This window comes from Pinus tabuliformis, chromosome J (assembly GCF_031772625.1).
Source record: "Pinus tabuliformis cultivar Carrire ecotype Pingquan chromosome J, CPIR1, whole genome shotgun sequence".
Classification (NCBI taxonomy): domain Eukaryota; kingdom Viridiplantae; phylum Streptophyta; class Pinopsida; order Pinales; family Pinaceae; genus Pinus; species Pinus tabuliformis.
The window spans coordinates 640,458,245-640,485,773 of record NC_142295.1 but is presented as its reverse complement, the minus strand read 5'-3'; the positions used below and the strand labels follow the sequence as shown (position 1 = coordinate 640,485,773).

The following is a 27,529-nucleotide window of genomic DNA, read 5'->3' as shown; positions in this document are numbered from 1 at the left end:
AGACTTATTACTCAGGATATGATTCACTGTTATGTGTGATGTAGCACTAGAAATGATCTTACACATCTTATATATTAGTTCTTTTATCATATTTATGTGTCAATGTATTTATTTTATGTTGTAGATGCTTTAGATATTAAAAAAATTGAAAAAGAATGAATGTTTTTGTATTTTACAATTTTTTCCCGATTTTTATGATTTTCTCCGATTTTTTCCCCTCGCCGATAATATCCCAATAATGATTACTGCAACATTGGGCTCAACTAGATAGCCCTTGGCTTTATCAATTTATAAATTGGCAAAAAAAAATATCAAGGAACAACAGGCGTTCAGAAATTTGCATCATAATCTATGCTCAAGGGGAACAATTCAAAAAAAGTTACGAGCAAGCTTCTAAAAATTCTAGTTACTTCGAGACCCATACTTCCATTTTGCAGTAAAAAGAAACATATCTAAAAAGAGCAGTTACCCTCATTAAACATCCTTGACTAAATAAGCAGCACTCATTAAGGAAAATGACAGATCTCTTCCAAAAGATGAGTGGTTGACTGACTACCATTTTCCATGTACAATCGCTACACTTCTGCCATTCCCTGTGCTACAAAGTTATTCTCACACAGACAATAGCTCCTTAATATGAACACTCAGAAGACAGATAGATTACATTGTATTGCTCCCGCCTCCCAATCTGGGTTACACAAACAATCTTCAGGCCTGGAAAATACTCTAGAATCCAAGAAACACAGTTCATTAACCGACTCATAGATAGGAGAACCAAGTTCTCTAACAAACCATCATATAACATCAACTTGATAGTTTATGAATAGTTATTTCAACAAACTCAAGTTCAATTTTCATATACACCTTACCACAAGGTCTTCAAAACCCTGGAAAGATAGCAAAAGCTTGAAGTGTTCCATAAAAACTATATTTAGCTATGACAGGTTTGCAAACTATTTCGTCACATTCATGGCAAAATCAATTAAATTTAATGCTGTCAATACCTATTTCTGGTTCGTGTTGAAAGTGAATTTTCCTGCATACATTCAGTGTTAAGTTCCAGCATGCTTGTGAGCACATTTTGTGATCAGGAGAAACTTATCTAAAGTTCAGCCTGATTGATATGGTATTGCTGGGTCAAGGATACATTAGCGGTGGATTTGACCTCAACTATTTGGGAGTACTTTGGCCAGACTTAGCACATGATCACATAATTTTAATTCCAGAGTTGTCATACATAAGTTTTCAGAGAGGTTTTCTTCAGAAATCAATTCATAACAAGGAGAACCATATTCAGTACTTCAGTTCAAACATATTCAGAGTTCATCACATATCCCTAACATGCAGAGTACTTCAGTTCAAACACATTCAAAATTCAGCAGATAACCGAAGCATGCATAGTATATGCATTACTTGATGCATTTGGGCAGATGAAGACTCCAAAAGAGTAAAGATCAGATTTTCAAGATTTGATAGCTTGGATATTTCTATTTTCAAAAGATTCATCTTTATTGAGATCTGATCACATATTTGGTACCCTTTTTATGACGATGTGCATATGATTCAGTTTGGGTGGTAGGTCAAAACTAGGTTCTTCAAACTTTAAATATTACTACAATTTTAGAGACTTTCTATTGAATACAGCATGTGGGCCAAATTTGGGGGCAGATTTGAAACCATGAAAAATTAGGGTTTCTAAATTTCTGGATATAGTCATATTTTGCAGTGTTGCGAAAATCGCGATATTATCGCAATAATATCAGCAAATCGCGATTTTTTGAGTTTGGCGATATTATCGCCTGATTTTTACTTCAATTTTTTTTTCACAAAAAATCGCGATAACTTGAAAAAATCACGAGTTTTTCGTAAAAGTCGCGAGTTTTTCGGAAAAAATCTTTGGATTAAAAAAAAAAAAAAAAAAATCTCCAATTTTTTGATGAGAAGGAGGAACAGGAGGAGGAGGTGACACAATCTACCCAGGCTACCCCTGCCACCAGTAGAGAACGTGGTCTACCTCCTGTAGCTCCGAGTTCTTCAACTTCTAGAGCACAGCAGAGTCCACTGCCAACTCCACCAGCGTTTACATCTAGAGGGAAAGGGAAAGCTATTGCATTTTCTCAAGAGGGGCAGAGGAAATCAGTGGTATTAGACTTTAGTTACTTGGTTCATTTCATTGTATATGACATTATGATTCATGATATGAGATACATTATTATAATTTTTGTTGATATTTTGAGGCTGAGTTGGGACTTAGGAGTCAGGACTTACTATTCAAGACATGATTCACTATTATGTGTGATGTAGCACTAGAAATGATATTACACATCTTATATATTAGTTTTTTTATCATATCCATGTGTCAATGTATTTATTTTAAGTTGTAGATGCTTTAGATATTAAAAAAATTGAAAAAAAAAAATGAATATTTTTGTATTTCCCGATTTTTATGATTTTTCCCCTCGTCGATAATATGTCGATAATGATAACTGCAACATTGATATTTTGGGTATTGTTATCACACAAGCCCTCAACTTATTGAGATAAAGTCCTTAAGTTCAAGCAAGGATTTGGGGAAACTAAAGGGGGGGCTAGAAACTAAGAGAGAGGCCACTATCACCTCACCAACCCTCTTCTGCACATTAGGCCAGCTCTTCTCTAGCTCAAGGAGGGCTTCGCTATAATGGGATTGCTAGAACTTGTGCAAGAAATGAAAAGATGGTTCTAGCAATATGTTTTTTTATAAATTAAAGAAGATAAGGTGAATGGGTGATCTAAAGACTAGCGTGAGGTGATCTGAAGACCAGTGTGCTTCCATTGGGCAATGGAGTCAAATCAAGGTTCAGTGGAAGGTTGTACTCTTAGGGAAAAGAGAAATAATATGGCCGCAAAGCACAAGCTATATTAGCTCTTTCCTTGCTGTCCCAAACTTCACAAATTCAACAAGGGAGACCACTTACTACTAAGGCATACAGACTCCAGAACCAATGAAAAGTATACCTATCAAGAATGAATAAGTGCATACAACCTAATACAGTGAAGCACGCACAATATATAACATCTCAATGATAAACACAACAGAAGAGGAATGATCTTACCTCATTCAATGTTTCATAACCATGACACAAGAAGAGAATGCATCCACATGTGATAGCATAAAAAAATTTAGAAGACCTTTGCATCCATTAAGCAATTTGCTTATCTCCAAATACATCCAACAGATATTAAACTAAGCTCCAAGGGATTTCTCTGTAAATCATACCAAAAGAAATAACGAAGAGAGAAAACCCTTGTATAGATTTTAGCTATCATCATCTACAATAAAATATGAATTGTTTTCCTAGATCCACTAATCTATCCAAGGAATACAATAAAATAATTTCTGCAACAACTTCATTACTAAAGTAGCTATGAGTTGTTGAGATGCACTTTCTTCTCCAAGAAGAACCAATAAAATATGGTAGGAAAACAATACAATAAAACTCTTATGTAACCAACTCTGTGAGACAGGTCAACAATAATAAAAATAAGGCAATTGGTTATGCAACAACCTCCAAAAATTGCAAGTGTGAGGCCCCCAGTGGAATGTCCCATAAATAGACCAAGAAAGAGTGTGCAAAGCTATGTTGCACTGGCTTTCGGGACAGGGGAACGGGGGATATGGGTGGACAAGTTACCGGGACGGATAAAACGCACCCCCAAATTTTCAGGGGACAACAGGTTGGGGATGGAAAGTGCAGCAACTAATTTTTATATTTATTAAAATTAAAATAAAATTTAGTAATTCAGCATAAACAATGAACATGGATGATAAATTAAAATATAAAAATTAGAACTATTACTAATTTTTAAATTCAAATTACAAAGTAAAATACTAATAGTCTAATACTAATACTATCTAATCATCATTGCGCATCACAAAAACCAATCTTATTATCATTTCCCATTGTCAAGAACTTAAGAAGTACTATTAGTCTGCTACAGCACAATCTACCACTGTCTACATAATCATTCTATGATGTTGTGATGCATGATGAATCATTTCAAAATTTAAATAGCAGCTAAACTCTAAAGCCTAAAATCAAAATTTAATAAAACTGTAAACATGAACAAGTCATTAAAATTTAATTCTAAATCCCAAATTAAGAGTCTAGAAAACCATGGAGGCAAGCTCGAATTCTTTGTTCTCGCTGTTGTGAATGTGCTCTGTTCAACTCTCCAATGTGCTCTGTTCAATTCGCCACCATCATGCGGTAGGTTTAGTGTGCAATAAGTTCCGTATGAGTCGTGCGATAGGTAGGTTAAGGTTTAGATAGCATGCCCAGTGTTCAGGTTTTTAAATTTCAAAATTGATTTTTAATTTTTACTATTTAGACTTTAGACTTAGGTTTAATTTTTTTAACCTTTAAGGAGCAAGATATCAAGGGACGTCCTAAAGTCCCAGATTTATTGAGGGACATTTGGGATGTACCCTAAAATTCCCCGATTTTTTGAGGGACAGCTCAGGGATGACCCGGAAGTCCCCAATGGAGTCCCCGGCCAATTGAGGACGTTTCCAACAGGTTCCGAAGTACTTGGACCATCTCGACAAAGCAAAACGCCATGAATTTTGGTGGGGACAGGTCCCCTTGCAACATAGGTGCAAAGTAACCTCCTCGAGTGGATGTCCTTCTCCCCATCATGAATAAGCATTCAAAGAGGCCTCAAAAGATGGACCACTCAAAACAAAGACATAGAGATGTGTGCAATAAGGTCTCCAAGAGTGGGATGCCTCGTTAATAAAGGGTATGAAAATTAGTAACAATATCTCCCAGTGGCACATGTAAATTGACCATGTAACATGTCCCATCAAATAGCAATAGAAGGTGTGAAAAAGGGATCAAAATGTAGAGCACTTCAACTCATGCATGAGTAATGTAATGAACAAGTGCAATGACTAGGCCAAAACCCTCCCAAAATGCACAAGTGGTTGTCCAAGATGCAAAACATCCTCCATAATCATTAACATGTGGACAATAAAGGCTCTAACCAGCTCATCCTCCTCAAAATCTATGCCAATCATCAGATATATGCACGAGGAAGACATGCTAGAGAATATGTACGCAAGGTGATCAAATAGGCTCAAGATCCATGCTACAAGGGAGTGGCCACAACAAAACATAGAAAATTCCAAGTCGATCTATCCAAAAGCCAACAAGATCATGTGAATCGCACACCATAAAGTAGTTTATAGTGATTATAACAACCTCCTTATATCAAGGAGACCCAAAATCATGTGCAAAGCAGACCAACTCCAAGCAAGAGAGTGTGGCCTCATTATCTAGCAACAAAATAATGTAACATAGTGATGAATGCCTCAATATGAGTAGGCAAGCACTCCATCAACAAACTCCTCAACAGTGGAAATTCACATGCTAGCAACCTCCTTTAATGCTCAGGCCACATACTACAACTCCCCATGCAATGTCACAACACCCAATGCAATGCTACAATGCCCAAGGTATAGGCTACAACACCCATAGCAAAAGGCTCCTCATCGAGATGAATCATGCCAAGTCATCCTCAAAACACTAGGATGCTCCATCACAAGCTTAAATATTATGCATCAAAACCATGTAGCAAGAAGGTGAGCAATACACATGAAAACCCTAGGCTACCTCATCATAAACCACTCCAAGTGACCTAATTAACACATTTTGACTTATTATAACACTACAACTAAGTCAAAATGAGTGAATTAGGTCACTTGTGGTTTATGATGACGTAGACTAGGGTTTTCACGTGGATTGCTCACCTTTTTGCTACATGGATTGCATGCATATAGTTTGAGCTTGTGATGGAGAATCCTATTGTTTGGAGAACGACTCAGCATGATTCATCATTATGAGGGGCCCTCTACCTTGGGAGTTGTAGCCTATACCTTGGGCATTGTAGCATTACAATGGTCCTATGACATTGCATTAGGAGTTGGAGCATGTACCTTGGTCATTAGAGGAGGTTGCCAGCATGTGGATGTCCACCTTTAAGAAGTTTATTGACGGAGCACTTACCTACTTTGCATAGACAATGAGGCATTTATCACTTTGGTACATTATTTTGTGGTTAAATAATGAGGTCGGCCTCCCTCTCTTAAAGTTGTTTGGATGTTTGGTGTACTTTGCACATAATTTTGATGTCTACTATATACAAGGAGTTGTTATAACAGCTACAAAGCACTTTATGGCACAAGCCCCATGATTGTGTTAGCTTTTGGAGAACATGACTTGGAATTTTCTTTGTTTTGTTGGTGATGTCCCACTATGGCATGTAGATCTTGTGCCTATTTTGAACACCTTGCATACATGTTTTTGCTAGCATGATGATTGGCATAGATATTGAATTTGAGGACGACATGTTCGTTAGAGCCTTTCTTGTCCACATATTCATGATTATGGAGGACATTTTGCACCTTGGACAGCCACATGTCCACTTTTGGAGTATTTTGACTTGGTCATTAAGCTTGTTGATTACATTACTCATCCATGAGTTGGAGTGCTCCTCATTTACAAACTTCTTTCACACCTTCTATTACCATTTGATGGGAGGTGTTACATGGTCGATCTACATGTACTACTTGGAGATAATGTTACTTGTTTCCATATCCTTCATGAAGGAAGCATCCCACTAGTGGAGGGCTTTATGCACACATCTCTATGCTTTAGTGTTGAGTGTTACATATATTGGGGCATCTTTACACACATTCATGATGGGGCAGAGGTAATCAACTTGAGGAGTTTACTTGGTGCACTCCTCCTCAGTCTATTGATGGGACATTCCTCTTGGAAAATTTGCACTTGTTATTTTATAGGTTGTTCAATAACCAACTACCTTATTTTTTATTATTGTCGACTTGTCTCATGGAGTTGGTTAAATAAGAGCATTATCGTATTATTTTCCTAGCATTGTTTTATTGATCCTTCTCGGTTTAGAAAGTGGATCTCAACAACTCATTACTAATTTTAGTAATAAAGTTGTTGAAGAAATTATTTTATTGTATTCCTCGGAGATATTAGTGGATCTAGGAAAGCAATTCATATTTTATTGTAGATGAAGATGAGCTTAAACCTATGTAAGGATTTGCTCTCTTCATTATTTCTCATGGTTGGATTTGTGGAGAAATCCCTTGGAACTTAGTTGAATATATGTTGGTTGTATTTGGAGGATAAGCAAACTACATAATGGATATGAAAGACTTCTAGATCTTTATGTTGGATGAAATCTTCATGTGTCATGGTTAGGAGACATTGAATAGGGTAAAAGATTGATCCTCTTCTATTGTATTTATCATTGGGAAGTTCTACATTGATGCATGTTTCACCATAATAGGTTGTATGCACTCGTAATTCATTCCCAATACGTATAATATTCATATTCTTTGAAATATATTCACCTATAGATTGTACTTTGAAGCCACATTATTTCTCTTTTCCTTAATAAGACAACATTCCATTAAACCTTGATTTGACCACATTTCTCAATGGAAAGACACTAGTATTTGGTCCATCCATCCACTTTATCTTCTTTAACTTGTAAAGAATGTTTTGCTAGAACCATCTCTTTGTTTCACTTTGGACTTTGTTGCACAAGTTCTAGCAATCCTATTGAGGGAAGTCCCATTTGAGATGGAGAAGAGCCAAGTTAAACAGTAGAAAGTTGGTAAGGTGATAATCGCCTCCCTCTCAGTTTCTCCAAATCTTTCCTTAAGCTTTAGGACTTTATCTCAATAAGTGAGAATTTGTGTGATAATACGTACCATTTATGAAGAACAACATGGGGGTCAAATTCAAGTCATTTTGAGAAACTTGAAAAATAGGTCAAATTTAGGGTTTTTGTATGTTGTAGAAGCAATAGTTACCTAGGGATTGGGCATGTGTTATTATCATGTTGATACTTTGACCTAGAGAATTGCACCTTTCTTGATGATTAGTTTTAGGGCATGAAATGCACCCGAGGGGAGAAATACTTGAAGAACAAGTTACTTATAGCCGAAGTAAGTGACATGTGGCACCTATTCTTGCATAGTACATTATATTTTAAGGTTAACTTGCTTACACTCCAAGTTGGCTTCAGTTTGACTTTGTTGAGATCCATAAGATAAAAAGTAATGAATGGAACCAACAAACAAACCTATATTTGCACAAAGAAAAGATAAACCAACATTGGGGCAAAATATAAGTCTATAGTAGTGCACGGCCACAGCACTTTGGATTGACGATCAATGGGTGCATTGTGAAGGCACTCCTTGCGATAAATCACCAATTCACATGCCCCATGGGTTAGTTAACTTTAAAAAGAAAAAAATAAAATCTACACTACTGCACAATAGAAAGAACTAATGCATGCACCCTTGTACAGATATCACCCAATAACACTAGAGTGCAATACTTGAGAGAAAACCCTTAAAAATAAATCATACCATGAAAAAGAGTGCAATGTTAGAAATGTTGGTTATAAGCAAAAAAAAGAGTCACTTATTCAAAATGAGCCTTGAATGTTACACACAACTCAAGAGGTAGGATGCCTTCCCTAAGAGTTGTTTCGATCCCACATTATGACATGGCTATTCTTAACCACCCAGGAATAAAATAAATAAGCATTGACTATGTCAGCTTTAAGCTAAGCTCTAGAAACACACTAATTCACAATAATAATGATTACAAAGTGAGATTGCCCATGGTGTGTGTGAAGATTACACCATCATTTCAACATCCCCACTTAAGTTGAGAAGGACAACATGGAGAATCATGAAATATGATTTGAGAGTGTATTTATAAAGAGCCAATTCAATATAGATTCAACCTAGGACAAAACAAAAAGAGAGTGGATTTACCTATACCTAACTTGATTACATCTAAGACACCATGAATTCTACTTACAAAGCATGAATTCAACTAAGAAACCTTGAAAATAATCTAAGAGTAGTTAATGAATACCCAACTCAAAGACACCTGAGAAAGATTGAATACAACTAAGAAAGCTCGAATACAATCACATAATGTAATATTCCTTTCAGAATATTTAGCTATAAAATGCCCAGAAAATATTTAAACATATTTTTTGTTGGAAATATTAATAAAATGTTGTACAATTCCACCGAAATTTGCGCAGCTTCGAGAAGAATTCCCCAAGGAAAATCCCAATTACCCTGAGGAGAAACCATCTTGCCCCAAAAGAAAATTCAAATTGATAAAAGAAATTATTATTTTGGTATTGTTTTGGTACTACTTTGATTAATATGTGATGTGACAAATTTCTTTTGGCAGACAATCATCAAGGCATTTAACAAAAGTATTAAATATTATCAAGAGAAAATTAAAAGGGGCTTTTCCTCAAGTCGGCCTACCAAATTGAAGGGTCATATTGCACCTAGGGCACCCCTTGGCTCCTCCAATGACCTGTATAAATAAGAGACCTTGTGGCTCATCCAAAAACACATCTAGTGCATCACATAAAAGGTAGAAAGTCTTTTGAAGTAGATGCAGGCTTGAGAGCCCTAGCTGAGTTCGAGAGATGGTTAAATTTGTTGTCTTTTCTTATATTCTAGTCTAGGATGTGAAGGAAGCTACAAGACGAGTTTGCAAGAAGTATTTCTAGGCATATTTCGTGACAAAATCTTGTGAACAGGCTGCATACTTTTTGTGTCTTGGAGGTAGGGTCGAGCCCCTATGATACCTTGTTTGGAGGGTCGTGAGACCTGTGGTGGAGGGTAGAACAACCAAGCATATAGATGAAATGAGGCCAAGTATCCTCATGCAAGTTTTATGGTTCTAATCTTTTGTGATTAGGCCGTAGGGATCTGTAACTTATTGGAGGGTTGAGGCACCTTGAATAGGGATGTTTTGGTATGTCGTGAGGTCAGGTGAATTGTTGAGACTAGGTCGCATTGCTTGAGGGACCAGCACAGCAAATTCAGAGCCTAGAAGAAGGTTAACACAGAGCTTAGAAGTCGGGTATTCAACTCTGGAAACCCTAGCCGCAGAGGACTGTGGTCTAGGGCCGAATTCCTCAAAGGTGTGCTCAGAACTGTGGTGATTTAAGGCAGCATGTTGATTGTCCTAAAAGGTATGTATTTGCTTCTTTTATATTGATGGATATTAGGAGTTGTAAGTCTAGTTTGGACAAACTTGTATGGCAACTAGTGTATAGTTTAGAGGGTTGGTTAGAAGAGCCCTTATTTCATGTTGACAAATGTAACTAGTTTCAGTCTTCATAATTGTTGTACTCATTTCAATATGTATCCTATGTAACAATCAAAAAAACGAAGAAAGTAAAATTATTATTATTAAAGCATGGGTTTCATGATCATTATTGATGGTCTTCTAGGTAAAACTTTAAAAGCATGTTCTTCGTGCTTCTAGAGTTTGTTAGTTCTTAGGATTTATTTTCATGAGTTAATGGAGTCAACATCATGTTTATAAGACCCTTCCAGGCAATTTGTAATTGTAAAAAGAATTATTTTTAGTCTTGAAAGTACTAAAATCTTCAAGAGTACAAGTCGGCCCTGGGATTATCAAGTCAGCCTAAAGGACAGAATTCAACCCCTTAAGAAGGTTATATAAAGGAGCAGTTCGACTTCATTTGAGACACACTCACTCACAAGTTCGATCTACAAGAGAGAGTTCGATCTATAGTCGGGAAGGGTAGAAAAAGGAGAACAAAGGTCTAGAAGAAGCTGGAGGACGGAATTTCTTGTTTTGAGGCTCTATCTCTCTCACACGTGCAAAATTCTAGGGTTTCTAGGTTGTAGAAATAGGCCAAAGTTGTAGGTCCGAATTGAAGTAGGACAAAGTGCAGAATCTGGTAGCTGGATGAAGCAACAAAACTTGTAGCTTGTTGACTTTAATGTAAAAATACACAAAAGGTATTTGTAATATAATTTATTATATATATAAAATGTACAAGGATGAGAAATGTTACAATAAGGCCATGCTTATATACCTAGGCAGGAGTCCTTTCATGACTGGGTATGTCTTTTAGACATGCCTTTTCACTTAACTAATGACTATTTAAGATAATCATCATTTGATTATTTATTATTTACATTTATTTTTATTTATTTATTTGTTATGAATTATATTCATAACATTGCCCCTTTCTTCGAAAAGCTTTGTCCTCAAAGCTTAATTGCTGGAAATTTCTTCACTTTGTGTTTGTCATCTTGATATGTATAATTCGTCAATCATCTCGGCATGTAAGGCTCGTCAGTAATATTCCCTTGGAATTGGGAAATTTTTAAAATTAAATAATAATAATAATAATATGATTAATATATAATTTATTTTTTATTTTTTTAAATAATTTTAATTATATAAATTAATTAAATTAATCAATTTATATAAGTTAATTAATACAATTTAATTAAGTTATATGTTTATAACGTAATGTATATTTGTACCAATGTTTTAATCCGTGCCTTGTATTTTTCAAAAGGTGTAATGTATATTTGTACCAATGTTTTAATTCGTGCCTTGTATTTTTAAAAAGGTGTGTCTTATCAACCGATAGAGTTTATTTTTTATTTCCATAATAGTTTGGTCAACAAGTTGGACGATGGCTCTACTGGTGAGTCACATCTGTTTGACAGCAACTTCGTATCGGGTAGGGTGGACAGGAATTCCTATCGGTAGTGACGAATCCTGGTTCGGTGCCCACACTGTTATGCTGAGTCAGCAATTCAGACAGACAGGGACAGTGGCGAATGGGTGGATGGGAACAGATAGGGACGGGAACTGACAAGCGGACACGATGAATCGGGGTTGATGCACGATGGATTTGACCGACACATGAGCAGGAACATACGGAGCGGACAGGAGATGGAGCGATGAGGTGTACAACAACTGTGTATAGCGGAGAGATGGAGCGAAGAGAAGGACAGATCAGAAGGTTGAGCAGCGATCAACTAACAAGTTGTCACACACTGCCTCTATTCTTTCATGTTCTGGCATGGAAGATGAGATATTATTAAAGAATCTCATCTGTACCTTGCTAGAATTTCTATCACATATTAGCTTCTCTGATCCTTCAAGTACAGAGACAGATGTTTTAATATCTACTTCATCAACAATGTCGAAATTGGGGATTTTTAGATTTGTAATCTGTGATACATGACATTTTTTCTCAAGGGCATCATCAAGGTCATGATTATTAATATCCTTTGACCTTCCCATTTCAACAAAGAGCCTGAATACTCTTTACTATAGCCATCAAAGTAATGACTGGATGCCATATTTTGTGCAACATTACGAATGGATACCAAATTAAAGAGAATCTATTGAAATTTCTCTATTTGTGAAGCTTCCATGCCATTTTTGTTGTATCTTCTTTCCCATGAATGCATGATACCAATGAGCTGGGTAAAATTTGCAAGAGTCATTCCACTGATAAAGACAAAAAAGTCATCAAAGTTCATCCCTGTATTAGCTGCCAAATTGCATTGACAGAGGCTTTCAAAGTCATCAGCTATGCTTCTTACGTCTTCAATATATTCTTGTGTTTCGTTGTAGTCCTTTACAAGGAGGTTCCACACCCATGAAATATTGCAAGCGTTGAACCAGTTGTGGTTTATTGAAATAGTGTCCTCCACATTTTTTACTTGATGAAACCAACCACTCGGTACGAAGATAATTTCATTCCTTTCTTGGATACACTCCAACCAATATGTCTCGAAAAATCCAGGGAATTGTGTTGCTGAGACATCTCCATAAATATCATAGATAGTTTGCTTCATGTATCTGTCATACAAAAGATGTGACTGGGAGGGTGAAAGAAAATGCCAGACTTTTTTGCCACAAACATTTGCAGACCAGCTATATGACCTGAAGACATTTGCATGTAATGGAGTCCAAGTACCTTTTGGGCCCATATATACAAAGCAATAATCTGAGCACGACACGTCACATTCGCAACCTTCATCAACACCTTGAATGCCATGGATGCGGTAAGAATCAAGGTATAAGTTGAGCCAATCATCTAAGAAAAAATGTTGGAGTAGTGTAAGCATTGTAATCAGGACATTCCTTTACAAAATGCCAATCCTTCAAATAAAGCAATGATGAGTAATTTATGTTCCCATCATAGTTCGTGTCATAAAATCTGCAATTGAGATTGTGCCAGTATTCGATGTATTCAGCAACAGTGATCCCCAGTCTCTTCTGGTCTATGAATTCTTTTTTGTCACAATCTACAACTTGAACTCGGGATTTGGCGAAATGTAGGGAGAAGAATGAGAGATTGGGCTGGCCATCAGGTGAAACCCAATCGCGGCAAGCCCTCCTATCATCCATCAGGTCGGTGACGAGGATTGGTTCGTTGGCCTTCATATATTTATCTCTGAATTCTCGGTAGTTGATCTGCCTTCCATTGACTAGGCATATCTTCCCGCTTACCTTTATCGTCATCCTCTCTGCATCCCCTTCAAATATTTTCTCTCCATCATCATCAATGTCTACTTCAGCATCTTCCTCATTGTTATGATATTGTTCATCTTCTTGTTTCTCAAGATAGTCTTCTTCCACATTATCTTCATCTGAATCATCATCTTGATCTACATAATCATCATCCACATCACCTTCATTTTGGTCATCATCTTGATCTATATCATTCTCATATTCATAATTATCTATTACATCTTCATTTTCATTATCATCATTCTGATCAAAATCTTCTTTTCTTGCTTCAACTTGTTTCGTTTCTTCACTATCGCTATCATCTTCCTTATTATCGATTTCCTTCAGACGTGTAGTAACTTTTGCACATGATTTTTCCAATTGCTGAAGCTTTTCTTGAATTTTACTAAATTGCTCAATGAATTCAGAACATAAAAGTAATGGCATATTGTGCGGCAAATAAAGTTCAAGGACTCACATGGTTATATTGTGCGGCGGATAACGTTCAAAGACTCGCATGGCTTGATACCACTGAAGCAACAAAACTTGTAGCTTGTTGAATTTAATGTAAAAATACACAAGGTATTTGTAATAATAATTTATTATATATATAAAATGTACAAGGATGAGAAATGTTACAATGAGGCCCTGCTTATATACCTAGGCAAGAGTCCTTTTATGATTGGGCAGGTCTTTTAGACATATGCCTTTTCACTTAACTAATGATTATTTAAGATAATCATCATTTGATTATTTATTATTTACATTTATGTTTATTTATTTATTTCTTATGAATTATATTCATAACACTGGAAGAGGGAAAAACCTTATCTTGACCACATTGACATTGTGAGAGTTGTCTTGCTCTAAGTAGGTATGGGGAGGAGCCTACATTAGGGTTTCCAAGAAGCTACAAGAACAAAGTTGCAGGTCGAGTAGCATTGTTGTAGTTGGCAGGTCGAAGTTGCAAGGTGTAGAAGTTTGATGCAAAATAAAAGAAGGACTTGAGAAAGGGTCGACGTGGCACTGGAGAGGACTTGGTCTAGGGATTGGGTCTTTGTATCTCATCTTAAGCAGATTCTAAGAAGAGAAGAGCTTATGGGTTTTCCCCATGGAGGGGTTTTGCCCTGGCTGAGAGCCTATATCTGTGTCCTCTTTTTGTTATTGTTATCGTTCCTGATATTGTTTGATGAAAGATCTAAATAAAGAAGATAAAAAAAATAACTAAAGATCACAAGCACTATCAAGGTTAAGGAAAATAAGATATAATAGTTGTCGCTCTACATTTTCTAAGATGGTTTCAGAGCTAAGGTGAACAATGAAGGCAGTTGGAAGGACACTAAAGGAATTGTCGATCAAAAGATAGGAAGCTCTCTAAGCCTGACAAAAGAAGACTACAAGGAAAATTGTCTCTTGAAGGGATCTAGTTAAAAGCTTGTTGGTAGAAGACCCTTCTAATGTTAAAATTATGCAATTGTGGTCAAATTCCACTTTGGATAGCTCACATGATGGAGATAATGATTGCATTGAATTTCTCTTTTCAAGAGGACCAAAATCGACCTAAAGGTCGCCTCGTTTGGCTAAGCAGAAGTTGGTTTTTGAATTTATGAATCCACTCATGTATATCGGATCAGGTCGGCCCTGTGCATATGTACAATTGGACAAGTCGGCCTCAACATCAAGTGGACCCTCATGGAAGCCTATAAATAGAAGAGACCTCAAGCTCATTTGGACACATTCATCAAGCCATCTTCTCTTCTCTTCTATTGTCTTGGTTCGCACAGGTCTAACGGAGGAAGTTTGCACAAGGGTCTAAAACTATAGGGTTAAAGCTCGCACAGATCTAGGGTTTTTGTTTCTCGGTCGTTGACTAGTAACTAAGAATTCTCGACCCCAGACACACGCATAGAGTGGTCAAGGGTGTGTTTGGGAAGCCTCAGACGCTCGCACAGTAGCCTGAAGGGAGCATCTAGGGTTTCTGTAGCAGATCGAACAGTCTGGTCCCCAGATGCACGAACAGAGTGGTCAAGGATGTGTCTGGGAAGCCTCGTACGCTCGCACAGTAGCCTGAAGGATGTGTCTAGGGGTTTGAGGCAGATCTGAGTGTATTTGTCCCCAGTCGCATGCATACAGTTTACCAGGGCGCGTCCAGGACCGCCATAGTCACTCCCACAACTCCTCCTCCATGCGTTTGGGACGAAAAAATGAAACTTCAGTACTCCGAAGATTTTGCTCAGTGACAGTTGTTTTCAGTAGTAGGCTACAGACAATGACAGTACATTACAGTCCTCAGAATCAAGGTTTTGAATACAAGCATGTTTAGATTCATTTCATCGATATTTTAGTTGTTGTGAAGATATGGATCATTGTACTCTCTTTTGCTGAATCATTTGATGACAATCTATAAGAAGAAGAATTTGCAAGGGTTTTCCCCATAGTGGGTTTTGCCCCGGTCTCCAACCAATCCTAGTGTCTCTATGTGTGCATGCTTGTCTTCTATTATTCCTTTATGTTTTGCTGCATTGATGATGATGATATTGTTCTTTCTACATAGTTGCATATGATGATGAATAATTTTGTAAATTTGAATAATGTCATGATTTTAAGGGGTGAACTTAATGTGTTAATGAAGAAATGCAATTATCAAAGCAAAGAACAATATAGCCCTTAGAAAATTTAACATAGAATCAGAGTTGTTCTGAGAAAAGCCATGGAGATCACCCCAATGATGACACCATTGACGAAAGTAAGAAGAGGATGGTGGAGACCTAAAAGAATTCTAGGGTCTGAAGAAAACCTTAGACAATGTGTATTAAAGTTTGAGATAAACCCTAGATTATGGAAAAATATGAGATATGAAACCTAGTATGGTCAATGTGAAGATGCTCAAGCACTTGTAAAAGATTTGATGAAGCCCCAGATGGGATAGTCCCTAGGAGGCCTGATTGGTTAATTGAAGGCAAAATTGGTATGTGAACAATGGACATTGATGGTTGGTTCAAGAGGGAGAGGATCACCTCTCATTGAAGATAAGTATTTCTTGACTTATGATGCCTCTTACTTTTGCTTTAGAGTTATGGATCTAATTATTATGTTTATTGTTTATACTTCTGGCATATGTATTTGAGTATATAGATGTTTCTAACCTCCATGATGAGATGTGATAAGTGGATCCTTCTTGAGGATCATTTGAAATGCAAGAAAGATGGCTAGAGCTGGAAAAGGTAAAGAGGCACTATATGAAAAGGTGACAAAGTGCTACAAGTTGCCTATGTCTAATGAGAAGGTGCACAGGTATTTGAATACCACAAGGTATGCATGGCATGTTACATTGAATGGCTAGGTAAGCCCTAAGGTATGATGAGAATGTCTATGACTCATGAAAATGATTTGGATTTATGTTTCCTATGATGAAATGGTGCACCTGGTATTGAACTTTTGATCTTCTTGAAATGTTGATCTTTGATCTTTATGGTATACTTGATGTTTGGCTAACATCTATCTATTGGATATCTTGATCTCATAAAGAAGGCTAGCACCCTGAAGATGATACTCTTGATACTTATCATGCATAAGTCATGATGGATTTCACATAGAAGGATAGCTCATTGACTCTTTATAATGCTTGTGATGAACATGATGAAAGTATGGGAAAAAGAGTTGAAACTCTTGTTGTTTTGATAAAGTTCTATTGAATGACCTTACTTGATGATATTGATAATGATAAGCATGATAACCTTGATGATAGAGGTATATGTTAATCTAGGTTGTCATTGATGTCAATATGGCACTAGTCAAGATGGAAAATATTGTTGAGATGCCTGGTTCCAAATGATGATGTCATAACTCTTGTTTCATAAGAATGTCATCAATTAATATGTCAAGTCACCAATGAAGAAGTCTTAAGAAGTGCGAAGGGCCAAGTATTTAGAAGCCCTTGATGACATATGGAGAACTACATTTGATGGTGTCATATTCTTGATAAATGACCACAATTGATGATAGCACTTGATGAGGTCTTGATAACATGGTTGGAGATCATTTGATGGTTGGAAGATTATTTTGGAGTTATCCTAATTATGTTCCACTATGACTGCACTAGTATATCATGACATTGTTCATGCGTAATGCTACATGGATGTTGCACTCCTACACAATGACTCTATGATCCTATGATGACATTGATAACAATGAAGAAGCCAAAGAATGAAGAAGCCATGCTGTCCCAAACATTCCTCATGCTGTCCCAAACTTTTTATGCATAAAATTTAAGGACAGTCACAAAGAAAAATTATTTTGGACACCTTGGAGGCATCCTTTGAAAATGGATCCTAGACCATCTTAAAGAGGATTTTTTCCTCTTTCTAACAAGCCTTTATTTGCCCCGAAAATCCCAATAGTTTGTGAGATGTTGAATTTTTAAGTTAGGGAAATTATTCCTAGCAGTGAGCCGACCTACATTCAGTCATACAAGTTGGCCTCACTTCAAATAGACGTGTCCCTTCAGTTATAAACGAAATCTCTATAAATAGACGTCTAAACACTTCATTTTGATCAGCAATTCAAGCAAGAATTTAGAGATACGAAGTACAAGAGAAGACAGAAGGCCGAGGAGAACAAGGAGACTATTGTTTAGGACGAAAAAAAAAGGATAATTCTGTTTGGGCATAAAATCTTGGTCGAAGCTGCCGTATTTTCCGTGGTTGAAGTTGCCGTAGTTGTCGTGGTCGAAGCTGTCGTAGTTGCCGTGGTTGAAGCTGACATAGTTTCCGTGGTTGAAGCTGTCGTGGTCAAATTTGTCATAGTTTTCGTGGTTGAAGTGTTGATTTATTGGGATTGGGAAAATAGAGCTTGTTGAAGTCTTCTCTTGAGAACAAAATAGGGCAGAGTTGGAAAACTTTGTGAAGCAGCGTATTGAAGATTTGTGGAGATCATTGAAGACCATGATGCATTGAAGCCATTATGAGGTGACCTTGAAGAAATTTTGTTTGGGTAACATGAAGATCAGTGGTGACACCTTCATGTGAAGAACAAGGTTGTCATTGATGATGTGACATGGAGACTAAGTGAAGGCGTAGCTGAAGATTGATAAGGCTTGTTGAAGAAAACATTGGGAGCCGTGAAGTATAACCAAACATACCTTGACAAAGTGAAGCTATAGGGTTGGGGCCCTTGGTGTTGGTGCCTCAAAATTGACAAGGTTGGTGCCTTGGAAAGTCCAAGTTGGTGCTTGGCAAATATAGGATTGGTGTCCTTGGAGTTGGTACTCCTAAACTCAAGGTTGGTGCCTTGGATAAGATAGGGTTGGAGCCCTAGAGAATCGGAGTCCTCAAGAAACCAGGTCAGAGCCTGAACCAGATATAGGGTTGGAGCCCTTGAGGTTAGTGCCTCAAAATCGACAAGGTTGGAGCCTTGGAAGTCCAAGTCGGTGCTTGGCAAGTATAGGTTGGAGCTTGGGAGATTGAAGATCGGTGTCTTCACCTAGGGTTGGAGCCCTACATATATTGTACTTGATTTATTGAAGAAATTAATAAAACCATTTATTCTTATTGTTCATTTGTGTTCTAAATATAACTGATCTAACTAGTAAAAGTAACAATTGAAAAGAAATATTGATTCACCCCCCTCTAAGTATTTCCAACAATGACCTTACTTGATCATATTGATAATGATAAGCATGGTAACCTTGATGATAGAGGTATAACTATGAGGTTGATATTCTAGATCCTTTTACTAACTACGTTCATGTCTTGATGTGATGAGTAACTATGGCATATGGTAAAACTAATTGTCAAAACTTGATGGATTGACTTGATATTATTAAATCTGTTTGATACCCTAATCACTCGACTCTAATCACCTGATGAAGGATTGATGTCATGATGTTGATGACCATGATGGATATATGTTTGATTTTATGATCTAATAGATCTACTATTGCATGACTCTAGTATAGACAAGTTGATGACATGAAAGATGATGAATGAAGTGGATTCCCATTCAAAGGGAGAATCTCTCCTCAAGATTCTTACTCATATTACCATTTGCATTATATGTATATTTTGTACTATTGAAGTATGATTTATGGCTATCTGATATTGTTGATCCACAGCGCTGAACTAAGGTAAGATGGTTTTATCCCACTCAAAGCCTCAGTGGCATGGAAGAAAGGCTACAAGTGTGACTTTAGCCTCCCAATCGGACGAATGCAAGCTTAAGGGTGCGACCAAGACACTTAAGATAAGTTCTGGGCTGGTTCGACCACAGTGGCTCGCATATCATCTTGAAGAGTGCGAATGTGGGTCCCAGTAGCACATAGTTAGGCCTATAGTTACAACTATGCTTGCAGATCACAGAAAAATGAAATGTTGTGCATGAAATTAGATGTTCACTTGGAGGATGTCAGTTCTACAGATGTGTAGCAGATAACAGAAAGATCTGAGAGCAGGGAAGTTTGCATATTTACTATAATATGGATATGTAGAATGAACTTGTGTTTGCAGGTGACCGGGATACAGATACATCATTATGTTTGAAGTTTGTATTACAAGAGTTTGACATGATTTGGCTGATTGATATAGATGAGAAGTGTTGAGAGTTCTAACATGACTTATATTGGTATTTGATAATGGTTTTGTATTGGCCTTCTCGTTCTTAGCACATTGGTTGAAGTATTAATAGTTGTATTGTTAAAATTGGCAACTAGAGCCAACTTCCACCTTAGGACAGCTCGTTAGATGAAGATGGTTATTGCATTGGATTCCTCTTTTGGAAAGGTACAATTTTGATATAAAGATCATCTCATTCTGACAAGCAAAAATGGAATTATGAATTTATTCTTCTTATGGACAAATTGACAACTTCTTATGGACAAATTGTCAAGGTCGGCCTTAGTCAAATGTAGGCTCATGAAGCCCAATGGATGGGTCTCCTGACCCTCAACGAATTGTATAAATAAGAGTGACCCTTCTCTCATTTGGACATCATCATCATCGCACATCACATCATCTCTTTCTTCTCTTGTTTGGTTCGTACCACTTGGAGGTAGCTTCTCTTCTTCACACGTGTGGCAGGAGGCTAAGTTTTTATGGTTCAAAACAAGCTGAATTCAGAGCTTTTGCCGATGGGGGTTTGACCAGCGTTGACCTCGGTTTTTGGGCCAAAATTTCAATTTCTCTAGGCCACATTTATTGGCACAGAAATCGAGAAGTTTGGGACAATTTGACCAGTGTTGACTTCAGGTTGACTTTAAATTTGACTGCAAAAAATTATAGTAGTGTTTTTGTCATGTCCCTTCTCAAATGTATTAGTCACAGGCTGCAGCTACTCAATTTTGGCATCATTTTTAGCTTAGGAGGAGGACCCCACACGCAGAACTTAAGAACTATAGGCAAATCGACTTTTTTTGTGGCAGCTAGTGGAATGTGGGGGCCACCCACATGAATAATTCAAACTTGGCCATTGCATGAGTTGGAGGGAATCGAATTAATGGAAGGAGGGGCCCACAAGAGGCTAAGGGAACCCAAGGTGATAAAAGAGGAAGCAGCTCTCATTGTGTAGCATCTTGATCATTTTACAAACAAACTTATCTTTGTACGCTCTATTGCTTAGCGAGTCCATCGGTTGTTTAGCCACGGATCTTCCGCAGGGGAGATTCAACCTCTACTTCGGGGGACTATTCGAACCCGCCCTATGGAGGTTGTTCCACAGAGATTTCAGGGGTTCCAGCATTAACATACACTTCATTCAGCCATGCAAAGGAGGAGACTGTGCATTTTATGGGCAGCCAGAAACACACAGAAGGGGATTAAGCCAACCGGGAGGTCCATAGCTTGCTGGGAGTTCCGAGAGCTGGAAAGGTTGTTGGTTGAGGACAATTTCAGTGAGTTTTGCAGCCAGCCAGTCAAGGGTTACAGCAGTAAGAATTTCAGGGCAGAGGGATTGCGCAGAAGCCTCTAGCCGCAGACTCGTGGTGCTTAGCAGAGCAGTCATCCGAGCCAAGGATCACCCGGGGAGCAAGGAGACGGTCATCACAGGTGAACCCAACATTCTTAGGGTGTTTTCAGAGGGATTTGCAGGTTATTTCCTGCAAGTCGAATTTGGCAGCCGCCGCTGGGGAGAGGCTCCAACGAGGCCGAAAATCCAAAAAGTCAAAACCAGAGAAATTCCCTTTTGGGTTTTTCTGGGTTTTGTCCAAGGAGTCTAAGGTTGAAAGCATATAATTTTCTAGGCAACTTTTGGGCACATTCCAGTAGGTCGAAGTTTAGTAGGACAGTAGTTTTACTGGGATAGCGCAGTGCAGAGTGGTGCAGCAACTACTCAACATTCAGCTCAGCGATTCCATCACTTGGGTTTGGTCCAGCTTGTCCTTGAGACAAGCCCAGGTGCACCATCTCATTTATATTGTACCTATACTCTCAAATTTTATAATATATGGCTCAGTAGTTCCAGATTTACAATGTTTTATGGCTGTATAATGCATGTTTTTAATTTTATGTTGCTACATTGTTTATTTGTTTAGAATATCATTTATATTCCTACTTAGGAACATTAGAGTTTCTCTCTCCTTTGACCGGGTTTGACCGAATTGTTTTGGGTTGATTGTGACTCTCCTGGAAGACTGAATTGGACTGTTATTGACCGAGATGCTTGAATGACATTTTGGGGCGGCTTTGACCACCATGGACTTTCTGGTTAGGGCTGCACTAACTGTTGATTTGGCATATTTGTTTTGGTCTTGTATTTATGATATTTGTACTCTCTCTCTCTATTGAACTATTGAAGAATAATATGAAGATTTAACCAAAGGGTTTCCCCATGTTGGGGTTTGTGCCTGGCATCTGCCACATCTTGTGTCCACTTGTCTTGGCTTGTTTTCTACATATGATTGTATGTTCTATATGCATTTACTGTCAATGTTTATAATTTAATGTGATTGCTACTGGATATAATTGGAAATTGTCATTGGGCTGCTAAAGGGACATTGAAGTAAATTGTGCTTAAGCATAGAACATACCATTGTTATCAAAAATTAACATGTATGCTTGGAACCTGCATGATCTATCCTTGGTATATGAATTTGCGTCTAGTAACAGAAATGACTTGTATTATGATCATGAGAATGGCTTAATGAAGTTTGATATTGCATGATAATAGATGAAGTCAAGACTTGATATGAGCTCTACCTGTCACCTGGTCTAAAGAGCTTGATGTTGTGATATTAATTATGATCTACATTGATTTATGAAAAGTTGAGCAAGTTGGTTTGGTAAAGTGTTATGTTTGCAAAAAACAATTCATGAAGCAAGCTCCCCGATCCAAATATGTCCGCATTAATTGTTATCTGGTGAAGTCAGGATGATGTGATGATCCAAACTTCAGAAATGTTCCAAGGTATGACTTTAGTTTTGGTTTTATATATTAATGGTCTACTCTTGACAGGTAATGAGCCTCTGATGCTCTAAGAAAGAGGGAGATGGCTTCTGAATCTCGAAATAAGAAATCATGGCATGTTGAATCGATTTCTGAAAGTGGGAAAAGATAATCTATATTGCGAAGCTATTGAAGAAGTATTGGAAAGAGGAAATGCAAATCCTTGGACACTCCAATTAAATTGGCAACTGACAGTTGATTGAAGCATTTTGAACATCCGTTTGTGTATATACATGATATGCATAGAACCTGAGTCCATTCATGATTGAGTGCTTCATATACATTGAGTTGTCGCCAAGCATCCTTCGAGATATTTCCATGAGATGATCTATTCTTGATCTGAGATATTCTTCCTATGATATATGACTGTATGGATATGTTGATGTTGATTGGGATCGTTATTGATGAAATGAACACATATGAGCGTTGCCTTAGTATATGATCTGCCATGATGAGAGGTTCATAGCATGACCAAGGTTGACTACGATGTTGTTACATGGCTAGCTATGAAGCAAGATGAAGAAGCATTTGAAGAGATGTTTGAGAAAGTCCTGAATATTACATGGATACAAATGTGATAACATAGAGAGGCAAAGAATCCCCTATATATAGTTGGGACTGAGATACTTTCATATATTGAGACAGTGCAGTTGTACGAGACAAGCTTAAGCTTGTGGTTTGTAATAGCTCACCCTATCTTGGTCTTTGCAGAGTATACCCCAGTTCGCATCATACCCACAAGCTGGGCTTGTTGGGATTATCCCTCTTCGTCTGGCCAATGGTCGAGGAAGCTTGGGGGCATGAGATCCTTACATTTGGTAAGTCGGGTATCTCGCCCAAGCTAGTATTAGGAATGCAGTGTTCTACCACATGACCATTGAGGGTCATTGTTGGGAAGATCAATAGACAATAAGTTGGGCTGAGTAGGAGCTCCCCTATATCACCTAGTGCTCAATATGGGGTCGTAGTAATAGCTCCACCATGAAATTTTGGGCTGAGTAGTAGCTCCCCGATGTGGTTCCAGGTCTAGATATGCTCCTTGATGATATGCTCTTCAATGATGATACGGGTAGTAGCCCGCCGACAGATATTCCAAGTGGTAGGCCGCTGACAGATATTCCAAGTAGTAGCCCGCTAACTGATATTCCAAGTAGTAGCCCATTAATAGATATTCCGGATAGTAGCTCGTTGACAAATATTCTGGGTAGTAGCCTGTTGATTGATATTCCAGGTAGTAGCCCACTGACTGATATTCCGGGTAGTAGCCCGTTGACAGATATTTCGGGTAGTATCATGTTGATAGATATTCCGAGTAGTAGTCCGTTGACAGATATTTCGGGTAGTAGCCCGCTGACAGATATTCCAAGCAGTAGACGGCTGATAGAGATTCCACATTGTAGCCCGATGAATAGAGGGTGGTAGCTTACCGGTAACAAATTCTTCTTCTTTTAGATTTAAGAGTATTCAACATATGAGTAGGAAAGCAGGAATAAGCAAGAGATGTACATTGATGATTCGATATGGGACGTATGATGACAGGAAGTCATGTTGATCAATGGTCAAAAATTGGCAAGTGGAATTCTCCCTAGTTGAGAGGAAGTGTTAAAATTATGCAACTGCGATCAAATTCCACTTTGGACAGCTCACATGATGGAGATAATGATTGCATTGAATTCCTATTTTCGAGAGGACCAAAATCGACCTAAAGATCACCTCATTTGGATAAGCAGAAGTTGGTTTTTGAATTTATGAATCCACTCATGTATATTGGATCAGGTCGGCCCTATGCATATGTACAATTGGACAGGTTGGCCTCAACATCAAGTGGACCCTCATGGAAGCCTTTAAATAGAAGAGACCTCAAGCTCATTTGGACACATTGATCAAGCCATGTATCACTGATCATTTGGATAAGCAGAAGTTGGTTTTTGAATTTATGAATCCACTCATGTATATCGGATCAGGTCAGCCCTGTGCATATGTACAATGGACATGTCGGCCTCAACATCAAGTGGACCCTCATGGAAGCCTTTAAATAGAAGAGACCTCAAGCTCATTTGACACATTGATCAAGCCATCTCTTCTCTTCTATTATCTTGGTTCGCACAGGTCTACCGGAGGAAGTTCGCACAAGGGTCTGAAACTATAAGGTTGAAGTCGCACGGATCTAGCGTTTTTGTTTCTCGATCGCTGGCTCACAACTACACATTCTCGGCCCCAAACACTCGCACAGAGTGGTCAAAGGGTGCCTCTGGGAAGCCTCAAACGCTCGCACAGTAACCTAAAGGGAGTGTTTAGGGTTTATCAAGCAGATCGTGCAGTCTGGTCCCCAGATGCACGCACCAAGTGGTCAAGGATGCATATGGGAAGCCTCAAATGCTCGCAGAGTAGCCTGAAGGGTGCATTTGGGGGTTTGAGGCAGATCTGAGTGTATTTTTCCCTAGTGGCACGCATACAGTTCACCAGGGAGCGTCCAGGACTGCCATAGTCGCTCGCACAGCTCCTCCATGTGTCTAGGACTAAAAGATGAAACTTCAATACTCCGAATATTTCACTCAGCGATAGTTGTGTTTGTTGAAGAAAAGTGTAACTAGGTTCGGTATTTGTATACGTAATTTTGATCTTTTTACTTGTCAAGAAAAAGAAGTATTATTTTTGTAAAATTATTTTAATGAGTTTCTTGCTCAATCCATAGGTCTAGGTAAGTCAACGAATCAAAGTCTTGTTAAAGAGTTCTTCTTGAGCATGAATATGGGTCAACCTAGATTCAAGTAACCCTCCAAGACAAGCACCATCCTCCAATAAAGAAGTATGCAAGCAAAGCGAGGTAAAAGACAGTCATGTCGGCCTAAAAGAATTAGATTCACTCATGTCGGCCTAAAAGAAATAAACACAACTCTTCATCCATACACGTCAGCTTAATATGCAGGGCAAACCATTATATACCCAACTGGGGTATCAGCAAAAGAAAAGGAAGAAACTCGGACTTGTCTGAGATTTTCGGAAGTCTACTACAGGATCTCGGATAGGCACATTAAGTACAGAATTTTGGACAAGCTCTACAACTTCGGATGAGGAGCAGTGACCTCGGATATCTCTGAAACCTCGGGTAATTGCAGTCACACAGAACTCGGATTCATCTAATGATTCTCGAAGGAAATTACAGTGGTTCAGGACCTCGGTCAAGAGCAGTGGTTCAGTACTTCGATGAGTACAATAGTCCTATGGGTAAAGCCTCTCAATGATCACAGTCTTGGCATAGCAAACAGTCACATGAAGATCTCAGTGTAGTAAGGAAACACAGTAATGGTTTCAGTATATATATCTATCAAGGAACACTCTGTCTCGGCATATCTCCAGAATTCAACTATGGTCTCAGTATAGCACATACTGTCTTAACATACTTCAAGATACAGTCACATGCATAGCTATGATCTCGATCTTGAAGGAGACATAGTCACAAGGAGAAGATCCCAGTGAAGGAAGCAGCAATGGTGCAGACCTCGATGAAGGTGCAGCAATGGTGTTGCAGTAGTAATGAAGACTTCGGTGGTGCAGTAGTGATGGTCTCAATGAAGCAACAATAATGATGATCTCAACAGTGACAAAGAAGAGGATTGGTGTCTTGGTCTTGGAGTGGCATAGAAGGTCAAGTGTCATGGTCTTGGTGTTCGTCAATTGAAATCTCTATAAGAAGAATTATGTGCGGGTTTTACTCTCCAAGAGGGAGAGGTTTTGGCCCTGGCAAAATGCCAATATCTTGTGTTCTTGTCTCTTTGTTTTTGGTAGCTATTTGATGAAATACAAAACACACACTTTAATAATGTCAAAGAGAAGATTGTGCTAATAAGAAAAATTAAAAATGCCTCACAAATAGTTATCAAGTCAAGAAGAATCTTATTAATGCTAACTGCCCTAGATTCTTCAACAATGTTCAACAGTAGGCTACAGACAGTGACAGTACATTGCAGTCCTCAATATCAGGGTTTTGAATACAAGCATGTTTAGATTCATTTCATGGATATTCTAGTTGTTGTGAATATATGGATCATTGTACTCTCTTTTGCTAAATCATTTGATGACAATCTATAAGAAGAAGAATTTGCAAGGGTTTTCCCCATAGTGGGTTTTGCCCTAGTCTCCGACCAATCCTAGTGTCTCTATGTGTGCATGCTTTTCTTCTATTGTTCCTTTATGTTTTGTTGCATTGATGATGATGATATTGTTCTTTCTACATAGTTGCATATGCTAATGAATAATGATGTAAATTTGAATAATGTCATGATGTTAAGGGGTGAACTTAATGTGTTAATGAAGAAATGCAATTATCAAAGAAAAGAACAATATAGCCCTTAGAAAATTTAACATTTCATCTAGGGTTCTACATTGAAGAAGATCAAGACTACATCAATCTCGCAAGGAGTGTGTTGATCTCGCAAAAAGGAAGTCTATTTGTAAGGCATCAATCTTGAAAGATGTCATCGTAGGAATCCTAGGGAACATCTTTCAAGGACATCATCAAGAACTCTCCAAAGGTCTTGAAAGAATCAAGAAGGTTGGAGACATCATCAAGGAGAATCTTGGTCATCAAGTAAGTAACATATTATTACATCATGCCTGAATCTTCAAGTCATATGGGTTCTTTCTGCAAAGAGAGCAACAAGCTCATTGGGGCA

The 27,529-nt window shown here is 38.0% G+C and overlaps 1 protein-coding gene and 1 pseudogene across 1 annotated transcript in view; both read right to left on the bottom strand.

Annotated features, from left to right (window-relative positions):
* The window catches only part of LOC149228557 (nucleolar complex-associated protein 3-like), a 214,261-nt gene that overhangs the window by 128,567 nt on the left and 58,165 nt on the right, over positions 1-27,529 (bottom strand). The gene's annotated exons all lie outside the window — the stretch shown is intronic.
* Positions 12,274-13,433, bottom strand: LOC149228558 (arginine-specific demethylase JMJ20 pseudogene; annotated as a pseudogene).